Below are 16,432 nucleotides of genomic sequence, written 5' to 3'. Positions count from 1 at the left end.
TTGTAAGAAGGTGTTACAAAAGAAATTAAGTTGTTAAAGGAATTGTCTGCAATTTCCTTCGCTTTACCGATGACCATGACAAAAAAAACAATTTTATCGTTCATCAGTGTTTGAAAAAAAATTTCTTCTCTTTCAATAAGGCCCCGACGTACATAGCACCTTTATAAGAACTCGTAAATTTTATACGTCGAAACATTACGTTTTTTAAGAAGGAAGGTGTTTAACTTTAGATTCATACCGAACTCTACCACAAGGTAGAGTTTTCAAAAATAGCTTAAAGGCTCATGATATTGCTCCTCCTCACGGTAATCTTTAGTAAAAGGCGAAAGATTAAAGCGATTGAGGAGAAGCCAGAGCGTAACTTTTCGTCACTACTATAAATTAAATAATTATCATATCAAACCATGATACACTTTATTTCTTTTATATGAATTGAAAGAAACATAGTGAAGATTTTAATAACAATACTTTATCATGAGAAACGCAAAAATTACTATTCTTGTAAGAAGGTGTTACAAAAGAAATTAAGTTGTTAAAGGAATTGTCTGCAATTTCCTTCGCTATACCGATGACCATGACAAAAAATATCTTTTAATCGTTCATCATTGTTTGAAAAAAAATGCTTTTCTTTGAATAAGACTCCGACGTTCATGGCATCTATAGGAATTCGTAAATTTTATACGTCGAAACATTAAGTTTATTAAGAACGAAGGTGTTTAACTTTAGATTCATAGCGAACTCTACCACAAGGTAGAGTTTTCAAAAATAGCTTAAAGGCTCATGATATTGCTCCTCCCCACGGTAATCTTTAGTAAAAGGCGAAAGATTAAAGCGATTGAGGAGAAGCCAGAGCGTAACTTTTCGTCGCTACTATAAATTAAATAATTATCATATCAAACCATGATACACTTTATTTCTTTTATATGAATTGAAAGAAACATAGTGAAGATTTTAATAACATTACTTTATCATGAGAAACGCAAAAATTACTATTCTTGTAAGAAGGTGTTACAAAAGAAATTAAGTTGTTAAAGGAATTGTCTGCAATTTCCTTCGCTTTACCGATGACCATGACAAAAAATATCATTTTATCGTTCATCAGTGTTTGAAAAACAATTTCTTCTCTTTCATTAAGACCCCGACGTACATAGCACCTTTATAAGAACTCGTAAATTTTATACGTCGAAACATTACGTTTATTAAGAACGAAGGTGTTTAACTTTAGATTCATAGCGAACTCTACCACAAGGTAGAGTTTTCAAAAATAGCTTAAAGGCTCATGATATTGCTCTTCCCCACGGTAATCTTTAGCAAAAGGCGAAAGATTAAAGCGATTGAGGAGAAGCCAGAGCGTAACTTTTCGTCGCTACTATAAGTTAAATAATTATCATATCAAACCATGATACGCTTTATTTCTTTATATGAATTGAAAGAAACATAGTGAAGATTTTAATAACATTACTTAATCATGAGAAACGCCAAAATTACAATTCTTGTAAGAAGGTGTTACAAAAGAAATTTATTTATTTACTCCAAATTTAGTTGTTAAAGGAATAGTCAGCAATTTCCTTCGCAGTTGAAGTATCCGAGTACGAGCAAATGAGAGAACGGGCCATCGACGTACTGGTGCAAGCTATTGAAGAGTAGTGACCTTTCACCCATCCTATTAGGAGCGTAAATGGATAATATACGGAGTCGAGAATCATTATAGTCTAGATCCACACACACTACACGCCCCGACGTGTCCAACCGGAGACTGCGAAACTGAGTGCGAGCGCTTTAACGAAGATAGTAGTGCCACGACTGAAATTGCTCCCTACGCTATAAAATATATCCTGTGCTTTAAATAATTTCTTTAGGTAATTAAAGTTATCAGATCTAACTAAATGACTTTCTTGAATACATAAAATGTCTATTTCTTCAGCACGGAAGAACGCGGCAATATCTTTTTGTATTTTTAAATTACGTAAACCCTCTACATTTAAAGTCCCTATTTTTAAAACACTCATAAAAATTATATTAAAAGCTACAAGGTACTACTGAAAGTCAATAGAAAACAAATTATACTGGTTACGACTTGCATGGAATTCCACCCGAAAAGCTACCAGGGCGTTTAGGAGCAGTCCTGGTTCTTTCAGGAGCTGAGCTACTGGAAATGTTCTTAGGATGTTTGGATTTCAGTGTGGTGAAAAGCGATGCCGAGAAAACTTTCTTGATGGTAGGATTAGTCGTATTTTGTACGGACTCGTTAAAAGTACGTTCAGTAGGTTCTTTACAAATTACTATTCTTGTAAGAAGGTGTTTCAAAAGAAATTTAGTTGTTAAAAAAATAGTCTGCAATTTACTTTTTACTTCACTATACCGATGACCATGACAAATCATTTCAATCTCAGCCAGACCTCAGGCGGCATAATTTTTTATGTTCAAGCTGATGTCAGGCTGTAAAAGTTTTCAATCTCAGTCAGACCTCAGGCGGCATAATTTTTTATGTTCAAGCTGATGTCAGGCTGTAAAAGTTTTCAATCTCAGTCAGACCTCAGGCGGCATAAGTATCGAAGCTCAAGCTGATCACCGGCAGTATAATATTTCAATCTCAGCCAGAACTCAGGCGGGATAAGTTTCGAAGCTCAGGCTGATGTCAGGCTGTATAAGTTTTCAATCTCAGTCAGACCTCAGGCGGCCTAAGTTTCGAAGCTCAAGCTGATCTCAGGCAGTATAACATTTCAATCTCAGCCAGAACTCAAACGGTATAATTTTCGAAACTCAGGCAGATCTTAGGCAGTATAACATTTCAATCTCAGCTAGACCTCAGGCGGGATAAGTTTCGAAGCTCAGGCTGATGTCATGCTGTATAATTTTTCAATCTCAGTCAGACCTGAGGCGGCATAAGTTTCGAAGCTCAGGCTGATGTCAGTTTGTATAAGTTTTCAATCTCAGTCAGACCTGAGGCGGCATAAGTTTCGAAGCTCAGGCTGATGTCAGGCTGTATAAGTTTTCAATCTTAGTCAGACCTCAGGGGGCATAAGTTTTGAAGGTTAGGCTGATGTCAGGCTGTATAACTTTTCAATCTCATTCAGACCTCAGGAGGCATAAGTTTCGAAGCTCAAGCTGATCTCAGGGAGTATAACATTTCAATCTCAGTCAGACCTCAGGCGGCATAAGTTTCGAAGCTCAGGCTGTATAAGTTTTCAATCTCAGTCAGACCTCAGGTGGCCTAAGTTTCGAAGCTCAAGCTGATCTCAGGCAGTATAACATTTCAATCTCAGCCAGACCTCAGGCGGGATAAGTTTCGAAGCTCAGGCTGATGTCAGGCTGTATAATTTTTCAACCTCAGTCAGACCTGAGGCGGCATAAGTTTCGAAGCTCAGGCTGATGTCAGGCTGTATAAGTTTTCAATCTCAGTCAGACCTCAGGAGGCATAAGTTTCGAAGGTCAGGCTGATGTCAGGCTGTATAACTTTTCAATCTCAGTCAGACCTCAGGTGGCATATGTTTCGAAGCTCAGGCTGATGTCAGGCTGTATAATTTTTCAATCTCAGTCACACCTCAGGCGGGATAAGTTTCGAAGCTCAGGCTGATGTCAGGCTGTATAATTTTTCAATCTCAGTCAGACATCAGGCGGCATAAGTTTCAAAGCTCAGGCTGATGTCTGGCTGTATAAGTTTTCAATCTCAGTCAGACCTCGGGTGGCCTAAGTTTCGAAGCTCAAGCAGATCTCAGGCAGTATAACATTTCAATCTCAGTCAGACCTCAGGTGGCATATGTTTCGAAGCTCAGGCTGAGGTCAGGCTGTATAAGTTTTCAATCTCAGTCAGACCTCAGGTGGCCTAAGTTTCGAAGCTCAGGCTGATCTCAGGCAATATAACATTTCAATCTCAGCCAGACCCCAGGCTGTATAAGTTTTTGAGCTTAGCCAGAACTCAGGCAATGGGGCTTAAACAAAATTTCGAACGTTACAGGTATATGATTAACTTCTGTTAATAGTTATTTTATACACAGATTTAATAATTCCAAAATTATCTTTATCTGTTACTTTAAAAATAGATAATTATCGTTATGCATTTTCTGAGTGGGTTGTGGCTTTTATACAAGTAAGCTGCACATTTGGGAACATTTCCCCCTCTGCACGGCTCTTTACCTCTCCTAACCTAAGCTAACCTAACCCTAAACCTAACCTTGATCGATATTGTTCCTATGAAAAATCTTTGAAATTAAAATATTTTATTGACAAAACAACCAATTCGGACGTATGAGTTTCAGGCATTTGCCACACTATTGGGAGAAATGCGACTACCCCAAATCATTCAAAACATTCACGAACCTTTATCTGTAAAATTCTATATTTACTGAAATTATGTAGTATCATGTTGTCCAAAATTCTCGAGCTACTCAGCAGCGTTTATGCCAAGTAGATAATCAAATAAATTATCTCTTGATATTCTTTGGGTGGGAAATCAATTCTTTGTACTCTTAAACACTTATTAATATTATAATTCAATGAACGATAATAACTTTTGGGTGGAACCAAAAGTGTATAATATTGTTCCATAAGATTGTCACTTTGAGGAATGAGAGCTAGTAACGGAGTGACGTCATTACAAGACGGAAATCTCCCCCTAGCGAGCGCTGTCAAGGACTACGTGTGACGCGAGAGCAAGCGGAAGCAAAAAGATGACGAAGCCCATTATGCAGTCTGTCTTGTGAATATTTCTCAGTAAAACTTTTGCATGTGAAGAATTGGAAGTGTCACACTTATGTAAAATATTATACACTAATGGTAGCTCTTATTATGTGGATTTTGATAATAGAGAAGTATGTGGCGTAGGCAGGCCTGGACTGGCCATAGCGGCTGGTCGGCGATCGTCGGGGGCCCGTCTCAAGGGGGCCCCAAATTGCTTATAATAAATTTTTCTTTATTTTTTTTGACCAACAAGAGGTTTAATAATCTTTACTAGCATTTTTGCTGTTGCATATGTTACGTTGTTAATTGAGGAGACAATTAATCTAAAAGGGTGATTTGTTTTGTGTAGTTTAATAAGGCCATAAACAAACGGGGTTTTTATACAATCGGTATAAAAACCATAACGTTTCTTTTTTTTTATTTCGTTATTTTCTACAGCTTTATTTATGATCTTTTTTATCTTACTATCTATCTTGTTGGTCAAAATGGCCACAATGTAAAAAATTCCTATGACTTGGTTGAAAAATTAAGAGAATATAAAATAAACGAAAACTTAGAATTGTGTAGTCTAGATGTCATAAACTTATATACGAAAGTCCCGGTAAATTAAGCTTTAACTATACTAAAAACGAACTAGAACTTGATCAGACTTTACTAAATAGAACGTCCCTAAAAATCAATACCATAATTCAATTAAGTGAAATATGCCTAAAAAATACATTTTTTCAATTTAGAGACCAATTCTATAAACAAAAAGAAGGTCTCGCTATGGGCAATCCACTTTCGGGTTTTATAGCTAACTTATAATAGAAATTAAAATATAAATTAAAATTTTAAATCACCCAAATCTCGACAACAAATTAACTTTCTGGTATCGCTTTATGAATGATATCTTAACTCTTAAAAATAAAAACATGTCATTAGAATCTTTAACAGAAATCTCAAACTCAATAGATAAAAATATACAATTCACTAACGAACCCGAGGTAGAAAGAATAATACCATTTTTAGATTTAAAAATAAAGCGCGAAATTAATAAATTTAAAATCACAATGTATCAAAAACCAACCCATTCGGAAAGCTACCTACATTACTATTCGTCACACCCCACCAAAACAAAAATTGGTCTCTTAAAAGGCCTAAAACACAAAATTGAAACAATTTCGGACGAACCTGAATTAGATAAATTAATATATACTAGACAATTACTGAAATGTGGCTACCCGAAAAGTTTAATTGATGATATTTTTAATTATCATGTTGTTAAACACCCTGTAACAAAAGAAAAATATTCAAATATCTTAATCTTACCTTATAAAAAAGGTATAACAGAAAAAACAAATAGACAATTAAAAAATATAAATATAAATTTAATTAGTAAAAAATCCAATACATTAATATCAACCCTAATTAAAAATAAACCAAAAACAGAGAAAGATAACGAAACAGGCATCGTAAATAAAATTAGTTGTGAATGTAAAAAATCATATATAGGGCAAACCAAAAGAAAATTTAAAATCCGGAAAAAGGAACATAACAAATGTATAAAATTAGGAGAAAAACATAACGGGATAGCAAACCACGTATGGACTACACAAGGACACAATATTGAATTCCACGAATGAAAAATAGTGACACGTGAACAAAACTATTTTAAAAGAGACTTTAAAGAAGCGGTCGCAATAAAAACCGAAGGTCAATTAAACTTAGATAGGGGTAAAATATGTATAAAAAACTGGGGGGATTTAAAAATCAAAAATGTTAAAAATTAAAAATCAAAAATGTTGCATTGTAAATTTAGTTAAAGACTCACGCTTGACAAGGGGTGTCATACCCGAAAGCTAGCCAAATTTTTTAAAAATAAAAATGTTTTAACCATGAAGTATCCGTCGTTGATTTTAATTTTAGTTTTTACATCGAGACCATGGTCATAAAATTTAATTTATACGAATGCGTTATTTAACAAAATCTTTAAACTGATGAAAATATAAAGACACAGCTAGGTGGAAAAACTAAGGAAATAATTTAATACCAAATAAATTATGAAATGCATTTTAGAATTAAAATATATTTATTGTTTTCTTTTGAAAAATCTTCGCTACAGTTTAGAGCTCACGAAGCTATCGTATTAAAATAGCAAACTACATAACAATTACTTCATTTTGAAGGGAATATAACCTCCAACGCGTTCCAAAGAACTCAGCAGCGACCAAATACCTCAATATTGGAACCATTTAGGCAGGGCTATCAAATCGTATCTATTGTTAAACAGGTAACCTGTTCTTTTGGTTTTGTATTTGCGCCGCCCAAATCTTTGGCAGTTGAATATAAATAGCCGTAAGTTCGCAGCACAAGTCAAACAAGTACATTCTTGTCAAATAGATCGAAATGGTGGACGACGATTCGTTAAGAGCAGTTGACAATCCGTACACTGACAAACACAAGCCGATGAATGAAATGAAATTCGATATCACCGTGAAAGATCTGTTGCAATCCACGTCCGAGACGATACAAAGCAGGCAGATGAACTCGAGTACGTCAAAAAGGTCTCTCTTTTCGTTGAAATCTTTCCAATCCGAATGTGCTGGCAATTCATCCGTGTTAAACCACAAAAATATGGCTAGCCCCAAACGAAAAACGGCTAGAAATTTTAAAATGTCGTTTTTGTCGCCCATTATAAGTAATTTAGATCATAAGCTGTACGGATGATTGCTGTTGTTACGGCAGTAACTTTTACTTTTGGTTTCTAAAACCCGCCTCTCTGGAACTACAGATTTCCTGTCAAACGCTTTTCGAGTAGCGCTACTTTCTTTATCTTATACACTACCCCGAGTGTACCTCCGCCGTCGCTTCGAGCGTAAGGCCAAAAGCGATTGTAACAGACTCGAAAACGGAGTTTAGCCCTTTGGTCGACCGGGAATCGCATTATTTGTATATTCATTTCTCGATCTAACAAATATTTTTAGTTTTCAATCGAAAATGTTTAGACGCGTAGCTATTGCCATGGCCGGATTGTTGCTGTTGCTGTAATCGTTTTCAAAAGCATTGCGTAGCCATTTGTGGTTGAAAATCCCTTTTCGGAAATGGGTCTGTTCACTAACTAACTAACTAACTAACTAACTAACTAACTAACTAACTAACTAGCTAACTAACTAACTAACTAACTAACTAACTAGCTAACTAACTAACTAACTAACTAACTAACTAACTAACTGTAACTAAGAGTAAAAATTTTAAAAACGGCCACCCGGGAACTTACGTCACAAATACTCAATTATTCAATTTCTTTCAAAATTAAGCAAATTTGCTTTTTTAATTTTTCTTTATTATTAATTTGCACCTTATAATAATGGATTATTTATATATATAGAATTATGGTACGTGATGTACTACTTATACCAAGGATGATAATTTACTACTCACTTCGGTTGCGAGTGCTGGGTGAGAATATCAGTGGGGTAAAAGGTTTGGTTAGATTATTATTATTAAAATAATAGTAAGTGCCATACTTAATGCTTTTAAGATACTTATGGTGTTTCTTATTTGATAATTTTTTATTTATATGCTTCACGGGTTATCGCAGAGTTCCTCTTTGATAAGCAAATTTAGGAGTAGGTAAACTTCCACCCGGTTCGTAGATAATAATACAGAAGTATGGTCGTGTACGCGCATCGGTTGACGTAAATATAATAAGTGTTTTGACTGAATGGATTTGAATACTGTTGCCGGGTTCGATCCCAGCTTGTGGCACTGGGTGAAAACTCGGAACAACTCCTTCCGCGTTGAGTTTGCAAGTTCTCTCCCCACCGGTTTAAGGGGTTTTCCCCCTAGTCCTTCGGTTTCCCCTTCCATCAAAACTTGTCGAGGTTAATGGTTATATCCCGTACAAAAATATGTCTAAAGAAAAGCCACGTTTTATCTCCAAAGCTTTTCCTTGGTTTTTCAATGGGCTTTCTTTAGAAATTTGGGTCAATTTTCTGTAAAAAAACCCTTTTAAAGTTTTCTCTATAGAATTATCTGATTGGTTTTTGAGGAAACAAACACTTTTGTACTGGGAAATATAGTTAAATTTCTATAGAATTTACCGAATGTTTTTTGTTTGAAAATAGAAAATTTTCAATTTTAAATAGTGGCATTTCTATAGAATGGGCGGATTTGTGTTTTAGAAAACACCAATTTTTAACTGTTAATTATAGTAGAAAATCTATAGAATTTACCGAATGTTATTTCAGAAAACATTATAACCCATCGAAAGATGTTCTTAACAATATCTTAGAACACTAAAGGTTTTTATTGGTTGTTTTTATAGAAAAACTGTATAGAATATCTATAGTATAACTTTCGAATTTTATTAGAGTTCTTATAGCTTTATTTATAGAATTAAATTGGGTAAATGGAGTGTGGTAGAGAACTCTATGAATATTATAATATCCTTTTACGAAAACTCTTAACAGCTTGCAGAGGAGCTCAGATTGACTTGGGGTAGATGCCACAACAAATAACATCCAAGTGAACCTCATTAAGAGTATTTGGAACACTGATACTACACTTTAGTCTTAACCAAAAGGCCGAGAAGCTAACGTTGAGGTCGAGATATAAATATTCATAACAAATGATTCAATTTATGCAAACGGTAAAATGCAAAAGAAATCAAAAATTACGACAGATGTGGCGAACCGTGGCATCCACATTTCATACGAAATGCTAGGCCTGAACAATCTCCTTCGCCGGCTTGATTTTTAAGAAGATCCAAAGTCTATTAGTAATCGTAACGGTTTCAAATATTAAATTAAATTTCACTTAGAAAAACAATTATTGAAAAACCGGTCTTTCAGTTAAGACGAAAGACCGGAGACTTGTTACCAAGACAAAGTGGAAATTATATATCAGAAACCGTCAGAAGATGATCTTCCTGGCGACCAGATTTTCCGGCAGAGACCTGCAGCACAGAAATTCCATCGGAGACTTGGAGACGAGACCTACCGACGTAGACCTAGTGGCCAGACCTTCCGACGGAGATCTGAATACCCGGAGATAAGATCTTTCGGCAAAGACCTGGAGAGTAGTTCTTCCGGTGGCGATTTGGAGACCCAAGTGACCCAATCTTCCGACGGAGACCTTGAGACCATATATTCCGAATGAGACCTTGAGACTAGGATATCATATCTTTCGGTAGAGACCGAAAACTTGTATTCAAAGACTATTTATACGCTATAACCGGTAACACTGTGCATAGTCAATTAAATGCACCTTATTTCTGATACACGACAAGCTGCTTAATTACGTAAAGTTGAGGGTATTTTCTTGAAAAGCATCACACTGTCTGCAACATAATAAGTCCCAGGTCTTTGCTATTAATTATCGTTTCTTCCGTTTGTTGTGATACATGTAAAGAGCCGAATAATGTGTTTAAAGGATGATGCTCATACAGTTTATGCGATGTATATTTCAACAAGCCAAATCTGGAACCCGCTACCCGGTTACTTATGCTGTTTTCTAAAAAAAAACAATTGGTAAATCGTGTAGAAATTCCACTGAATTTACAAATGAATAATTGCTGTTTAAAAAAACGACTAATTCTACGGAAATTCCAGTATATACCAGTGAAAAACTGGTGTTTTAACAACAAAAAACACAATAAATTCTATAGAAATTGACTAAAATTACCAGTGAAGTTTTTTCAAAACATTTGGTAAATCTATATAAATAACTTTAATAAAAGGTTCAGAAATTAACTCAAGTATCGAAATAAAATCTACTAAAAAGTCAAAGATAAACCATTAAAATAACCTACGAAAAGTATTAAAAACCAAGGAAAACTAGAGATAAAACTCGGGTTTTCAATAGACATATTTTTGTAAGGGCTTGATGGGATAGCTCGAAAACCTATAGAGTACTTTGGGAATATCTATAGACATTTGAAGTTTTTAAAACCATTAACATTTCCCAAAAAAAAAGTTAGTGGTATTTTCTTCGAAAATTGTATAGAAAAAGATATTCCTATGGTGTCCCATGGCCTTTCTATAAACCTCTATATATTTCTATAGATATTCTATACACGAGTTTTGAACGGGTAGTTAGTGGAGGGAGCTGTTGGCTCACGTGGCATGTAGGGCTTTCCACCACCCTCCTACGCATTGTAACCCGGCCACCTGAATTAATGGCTTCAAAAGTCGCTTGATGACTTAGACCTAAGGTGGTGCTTTGTGTATTAGCCTAGCTGATTATTTATTATTATAAATTGAACAGGTTGTTGCAATTTGCTAGAGCATGCCAATTTTCTAACAAACCAACAAACTCCGCCGTCAAATAAAAACTTGTTATCAAACTTGGCTAACTCCAGCTACCCTTAACGAGACTTAGGGTCAAACTGGTCATTATCAGGTCCTTTACCTATCTCTTTAAGGACTAGCGAATCTCTAAATACGTTGTTATTTTAAGAACCCACCCTTACAAAAATTTCATGGCTGCAACTTAGCTGCAGGACAGTCATATTACAGACTGCCAAAACCATTATTTTATAATCTGTAAATAGTTTGTAAGGGAACTGTTATTTGGCTGAAAAGTGATCAATTTCAGCCACTTTGCAGTCTGCGATTTACAGACTTCAGCAGCAAAAAAGTTACTTCATTACAGTTTTGTTGAAGTCTAAATACAGCTAAATAGCAGCTGCTTTCAGGCAGAATTACAGTGAAAACCGACCTGTACTACAGGACAATTGTAGTCCCATTACAGATATTTTGCAGCTTACTTGTAGTAAACTTGCAGCGAAAAAATAGTTTCATTACAGACTTTTTGCAGTTCAGTTACAGATAAATTACAGCCCCTTTACAGAAAAATGAAGTAAAGAAACAGACTTGTATTAGTGACATTTCAGGGCAAATGCAGTCCCGTTACAGCTATTCTGTAGTCAAATTGCAGTCGCAATTCAGCACCACTACAGTTAAACTGTAGTAGAATTGCAGCTCTTGAATACAATCAATTTGTAGTTCCATTACAGTTAATTAAATTTTTACTATTGAATATTTATTTTCAATTTGATTATTATTTTATTTTAAAATAAGCTTTTATGAAACTTATTTATTATTGTCAATTTTGTTTGAAAATCTGATTTTTAAGAAATAAAAACAAATGAAATATACATTATTTTATTTAATGCTGGCAGTTTTATAATCTGCAAATGCAGCTTCATGACAGTCGTTTGTGGGCCATCAAAATCTTTTAAAAATATAACTACTGATTTTGCAACCAACTTTCAGTCATATTACAGCTCATACTAAGACTACATTTCTAGGCTATTTACAGTCAAGTTGCAGAATTCATTATAGCACTTTTTAACTTTTTTTAAGCCAAATTACAGTTATATGGCCGACTTTGTGTTATTGCAGCCAAAAATCTGGAATTGCCGCTCGATTACAGTCTAAATTTTTTTTTGAAATCTCAACTGCAATTCCAGACAATTCCATCTACTTTGCAGTTTACGTTTTGGACTGTAATTAGACTGTACTCCATTGCAGTTAATTGCAGACCAACTGCAGCTAAATTTCAGACCAGTAGCCATATAAAAGCCCAACTGCAGCAAATCAATAAATAACCTTTGTCACCTCGTGGAAGCTAATTTCAGTTTCAAATGTATCGTGAAAAAAATTTTAAGAAAATTAAGAAACGCTATTTTATTTTAAAATTTTAGTGCGACGATTGAAATTTGATTTTCACAAAAGAGTTTTTCGATAGTTAAATAGAAATATATTCCGTATTTAATAATTTTCTGCCGAAACTAATTCACAGCCTATAATTTTAAATGGAACCCCATTTGAGAATCACTGGTTTAATGGATACAAAAAAACACCAATAAATCATATTCGCGAAGCAATCAAAAACGGAGAGATAAGTGTTCAGTTAGCTCAGGTAACTCGTTTTATTATTCTAGTTTTATCCCACCTGGAAGAACCAGTGACGCCATCTACGTTTCTAACTTGAAGAAAAAAGTATTGGTAATAATGCCACCATTAGTTCGCGAGATAAACGTTATTTGGAGGGGTGTGCAAAATACTTGGTGAGAGCAAATAATTCGATCGAATACCAAATCGAAAATTCGATTCTTTGAATCGAATAGCGCTTGGAAAAGTTGGCGAATATTCGAAAAGGGAGGGAAAAAGTATTTGGTATTTTCAAATAGTTTGCAACTGGTCGAATAACCGCGGGTCTTTTTCTAATTTGTTAAGTTTCAAGGCTATCAAAGGGGAGTGAAATGAAAATTCCGAACTAGTTCTTATTTCTGACACCTCTTTAGGTCACAGAGGCCAAGACCATATAAAGAGCTTCCTTGCGCGTCCATACTCTGTGTATTAAAACTTCTTAGCGAAAGGCAGAAGCTGTTCAATTGCTTATTCTAGCGCCAATTGCATAGATTATTGGCGTCCACGGTTTTGGAATTTTCTATAGAATAACAAAGTAAAACTAAAACCAAGTCTAAAACAAAACCGGAAGAAAGGTTTCAGTAACTTGGTGGTTTAAAAAATGCATTTTGTGTAAAATTTTCAACTTATTTGAATGGTAAGTCAAGAATTTATGAATTTATTAAATTATTGAATGAAGTTTTTACAAAAGATAATAAAATTGTCTATATTGTTGTAGGTTTCGGTTGAGAAGCCCATATTTTTAGACAAAGGCCCAAATGAAATTTTTTCTTATTTTGATAATTGCAAAACCAAATTCGTTGAATTATTTGATATTCGAAATACTATTTGGTATTTCATCAGTTAACTGAATCTTTGCCCTGAAACATTCGACCAAATTATTTGACGTTTTAAATATTCGATTTGGTATTTGACGTGCCTCAGGAAAATATTTGATATTTGATTCGATCCTCAAAAAATGGTATTTGCACACCTCTAGTTATTGGTTTAGAAAGCGTGTCAATTTCCCGTAGAGCTCGGGAAACGGATAAATTAACCGCCAAAATTTCAATTAATCATAAAAAATTCGATTATTTGTTTATTTATGGATATTATTCACGACTATTATATGATTTAATATGAAACAAATAAGTTTTTAGTCGGATAATTTTCGGATATGGATATAAAATATATGAACGGAAAATTTCCTATCTGAACGCCGAGCCCTATAATTTCCCGTAAGGCCTTGCTGAAATGCAATCAATTTTCAGTTTAATTTCCTTTTAAACCCCAATAAATAGTAATTTAATAAATATTATTACCTTATTATTCAAAATCAATTTATTTTCACTAATTAAACAAGATGATAGATGTACATTTGACTTTTTCTGTAGTGTTGAGATTGGTTCCAGCAAGTTGAAATTTGCCGGTACAGCAAAGGCAATACTGCCCAAAAATCGACGAAATACAGAATGGTGAGGTACCGGGGGTCGGGGTCTCCGAAGGGGTCATCCTCAGACATGGCCAACGACAGGAACAACCCCAGACCGTCGAAACTCAAACCCAAGATGGACACTAAAAAGATGAACACGGTACACAAGTTGGAAGAGTTGTTACTCGAGCTACATATGGCGTAGACGAGACAGATCAGCTCCGCAACGTTCAAAATGGCGCCGATTTCGTTGAAATATTTCCATTTCGATTCGTCTAAACTGTACGTGTACCAAGACAGCAAAATAACCAGGACGACGTTCAATGCGGTCAGGAAACTCAAAGTTTTATCTTTTACGCAAAATGGCTCGTGCTTGCACATGCTTAGGTTGTTAGTTTATAATCCCGAATAAATGCAAGGTAAACTTTGCACTCTAATGGTGGAATGAGGTATCGCATTGGACCACATTAATCGAGAACTGCGAAGTAATTGAGGTTACAAGTTTGCGTGCGAAACACCGGACATGAATTTCCTGTTGTTGAAGATTACGATTAAGCTTTGCGGGTAGCGGAAAAGGTTTACGTACATGTACAACTTAATCTCTTAGTAGTGTCGTTCACACTTTACAACTTTGGTCGATCAGCTTAATTGCACATTCATTTTACTTCCAACTTAATGTATAGTATGAAAAAGGAAATCTTTTGTTGCAGCAACAACATTAACTAAACTTCAGTGTTCACACTGTGCATTTAATTGGGCGGAAAAAATGATTACAGAAATTGGACCAATAAACTTGTATAATGTGAACGAAGCTTAAGATTATAGCTCTAATTGGGGGAGCATTTATTGTATTCCTTATATAAAACTCAAAAAGCCAAAGATACCAATTCACAAATATATATAAAATAGAAATAAATAAAATAAAAATGTATATATATAAAATAGAAATAAATAAAATAAAAATGTATATACAGGGTCTTTTTTTTTGCTCGGTAAAGTGTTTTTTTTCAAAAACTATTTATAGTACCGATTTCAAATTTGGAAGGTCAATTCTCTATACCGGGGGACATCAGTTTGAGAAATTTGAGCGTTTTCGGTAATGTTTTTCACCAATTTTGAAAAATTATTTTTCGACCACTAGGTGCGAGATAAAAAATTTCTATTATAAAGTTGTAGGCCGTCATCGAAAACCCTTAAAAATTGTTCACTCGACGAAAAACAACTTATTTATTAGTGAAAATTCGAGCTTGAAAAATTTACAAGTTGGTGAAGCCAAATTACGATTGTTTGAAACGATAATTGAAAAGGGAACAAGTCTAATACAAACGTAGTAGAGTTTTCACACTTGAAAAAATGTACACGTTTGGTTTTTAAATGCAGATATTTTATTCACATAAATTTTTACAAAACATTTTCAATAATATCGCCATTGGCTGCAACACAGGTTTGTGCGCGGACAATTAAGTTCTCAAACGCTTTCTCTACCATTTCTGGTGTGACGTCTCGGCAAGCACTGATTATTCGTCTAATGAGTTCCTCCCTAGTTTCAATGGGCGTGGCGTATACCTTTGCTTTAACGAATCCCCAGAGAAAATAATCCAGCGGTGTTAGGTCAGGTGACCTTGCTGGCCAATGCACTGGACCATTTCTCCCTATCCACCTTTCAGGAAACTTGTTGTTGAGGTGCTCAGTTACTTGCCGGGAAAAATGCGGACGGGCGCCATCTTGCTGAAACCACAACTGACGTCTTTCAGCCAATGGAAGGTCGTCGATTGCGTCACTCAGTTCGTTCTGTAGAAAATGTAAATACCTTTGGCCGTTGAGGTTCGTCGGCAGGAAAAAGGGACCAATCAAACGGTTTCCAACAAGTCCAACCCAAACATTGACCCGTTCAAATTGAACCTGGTGATGATATTCAAAACCCCAATGTGGGTTGATGTCAGACCAAAGATGGCTGTTTTGATGATTAAAGGGCCCATCTCTAGAAAATGACGCTTCGTCGGAGAACAAAACATGGCGCAAAAATTGTCTATCTTCTTGGACAGCATTTAGTAACCAGTTGCTAAATTCATAACGTCTTTGATGGTCTCCGTCAATTAGTCCTTGGTGGAGCGTAGCTCTGTATGGGTGATAGCGATTCTTACGAAGAATTTTCCACACACGATTTGCAGAACAACCCAAATCAGCAGCGGCGTTAGCGCAACTGTGACGAGGATATGCCACAAAGTACGCGAGTACATTGTTCTCGAAGTCTAAATCCGGTTGACCCAATCCGCGAAACCTAGGTTGCAAGTTACCAAATTGATTGAAATCGTGAATTGCTCGTCTTACTGTATTTACAGATGGTGCTCCATTTGGATGTCTTTCTGCGAAGATTTCAGTCACTCTTCTAAGGTTTTGCGCTGCTTCTCCATAGTAAATG

At 35.3% G+C, this 16,432-nt stretch overlaps 3 non-coding genes across 3 annotated transcripts; all 3 read right to left on the bottom strand.

The window, feature by feature from the left end:
• Positions 1-240: 240 nt before the first annotated feature.
• On the bottom strand, positions 241-359 carry LOC149962866 (U5 spliceosomal RNA). The gene has a single exon (XR_016473617.1). It is a non-coding gene; the product is annotated as a U5 spliceosomal RNA (small nuclear RNA).
• A 377-nt stretch (positions 360-736) lies between these two features.
• LOC149962865 (U5 spliceosomal RNA) lies at positions 737-855 on the bottom strand. Its single transcript, XR_016473746.1, has one exon. It is a non-coding gene; the product is annotated as a U5 spliceosomal RNA (small nuclear RNA).
• A 380-nt stretch (positions 856-1,235) lies between these two features.
• Positions 1,236-1,354, bottom strand: LOC149962864 (U5 spliceosomal RNA). The gene has a single exon (XR_016473553.1). It is a non-coding gene; the product is annotated as a U5 spliceosomal RNA (small nuclear RNA).
• Positions 1,355-16,432: the final 15,078 nt, after the last annotated feature.

This window comes from Leiobunum rupestre, chromosome 1 (genome assembly GCF_980474605.1).
Source record: "Leiobunum rupestre chromosome 1, qqLeiRupe1.1.hap1, whole genome shotgun sequence".
In the NCBI taxonomy this organism is placed as follows: domain Eukaryota; kingdom Metazoa; phylum Arthropoda; class Arachnida; order Opiliones; family Sclerosomatidae; genus Leiobunum; species Leiobunum rupestre.
The sequence above is the reverse complement of the archived record's forward strand: the minus strand, read 5'-3'. Positions and strand labels throughout refer to the sequence as shown.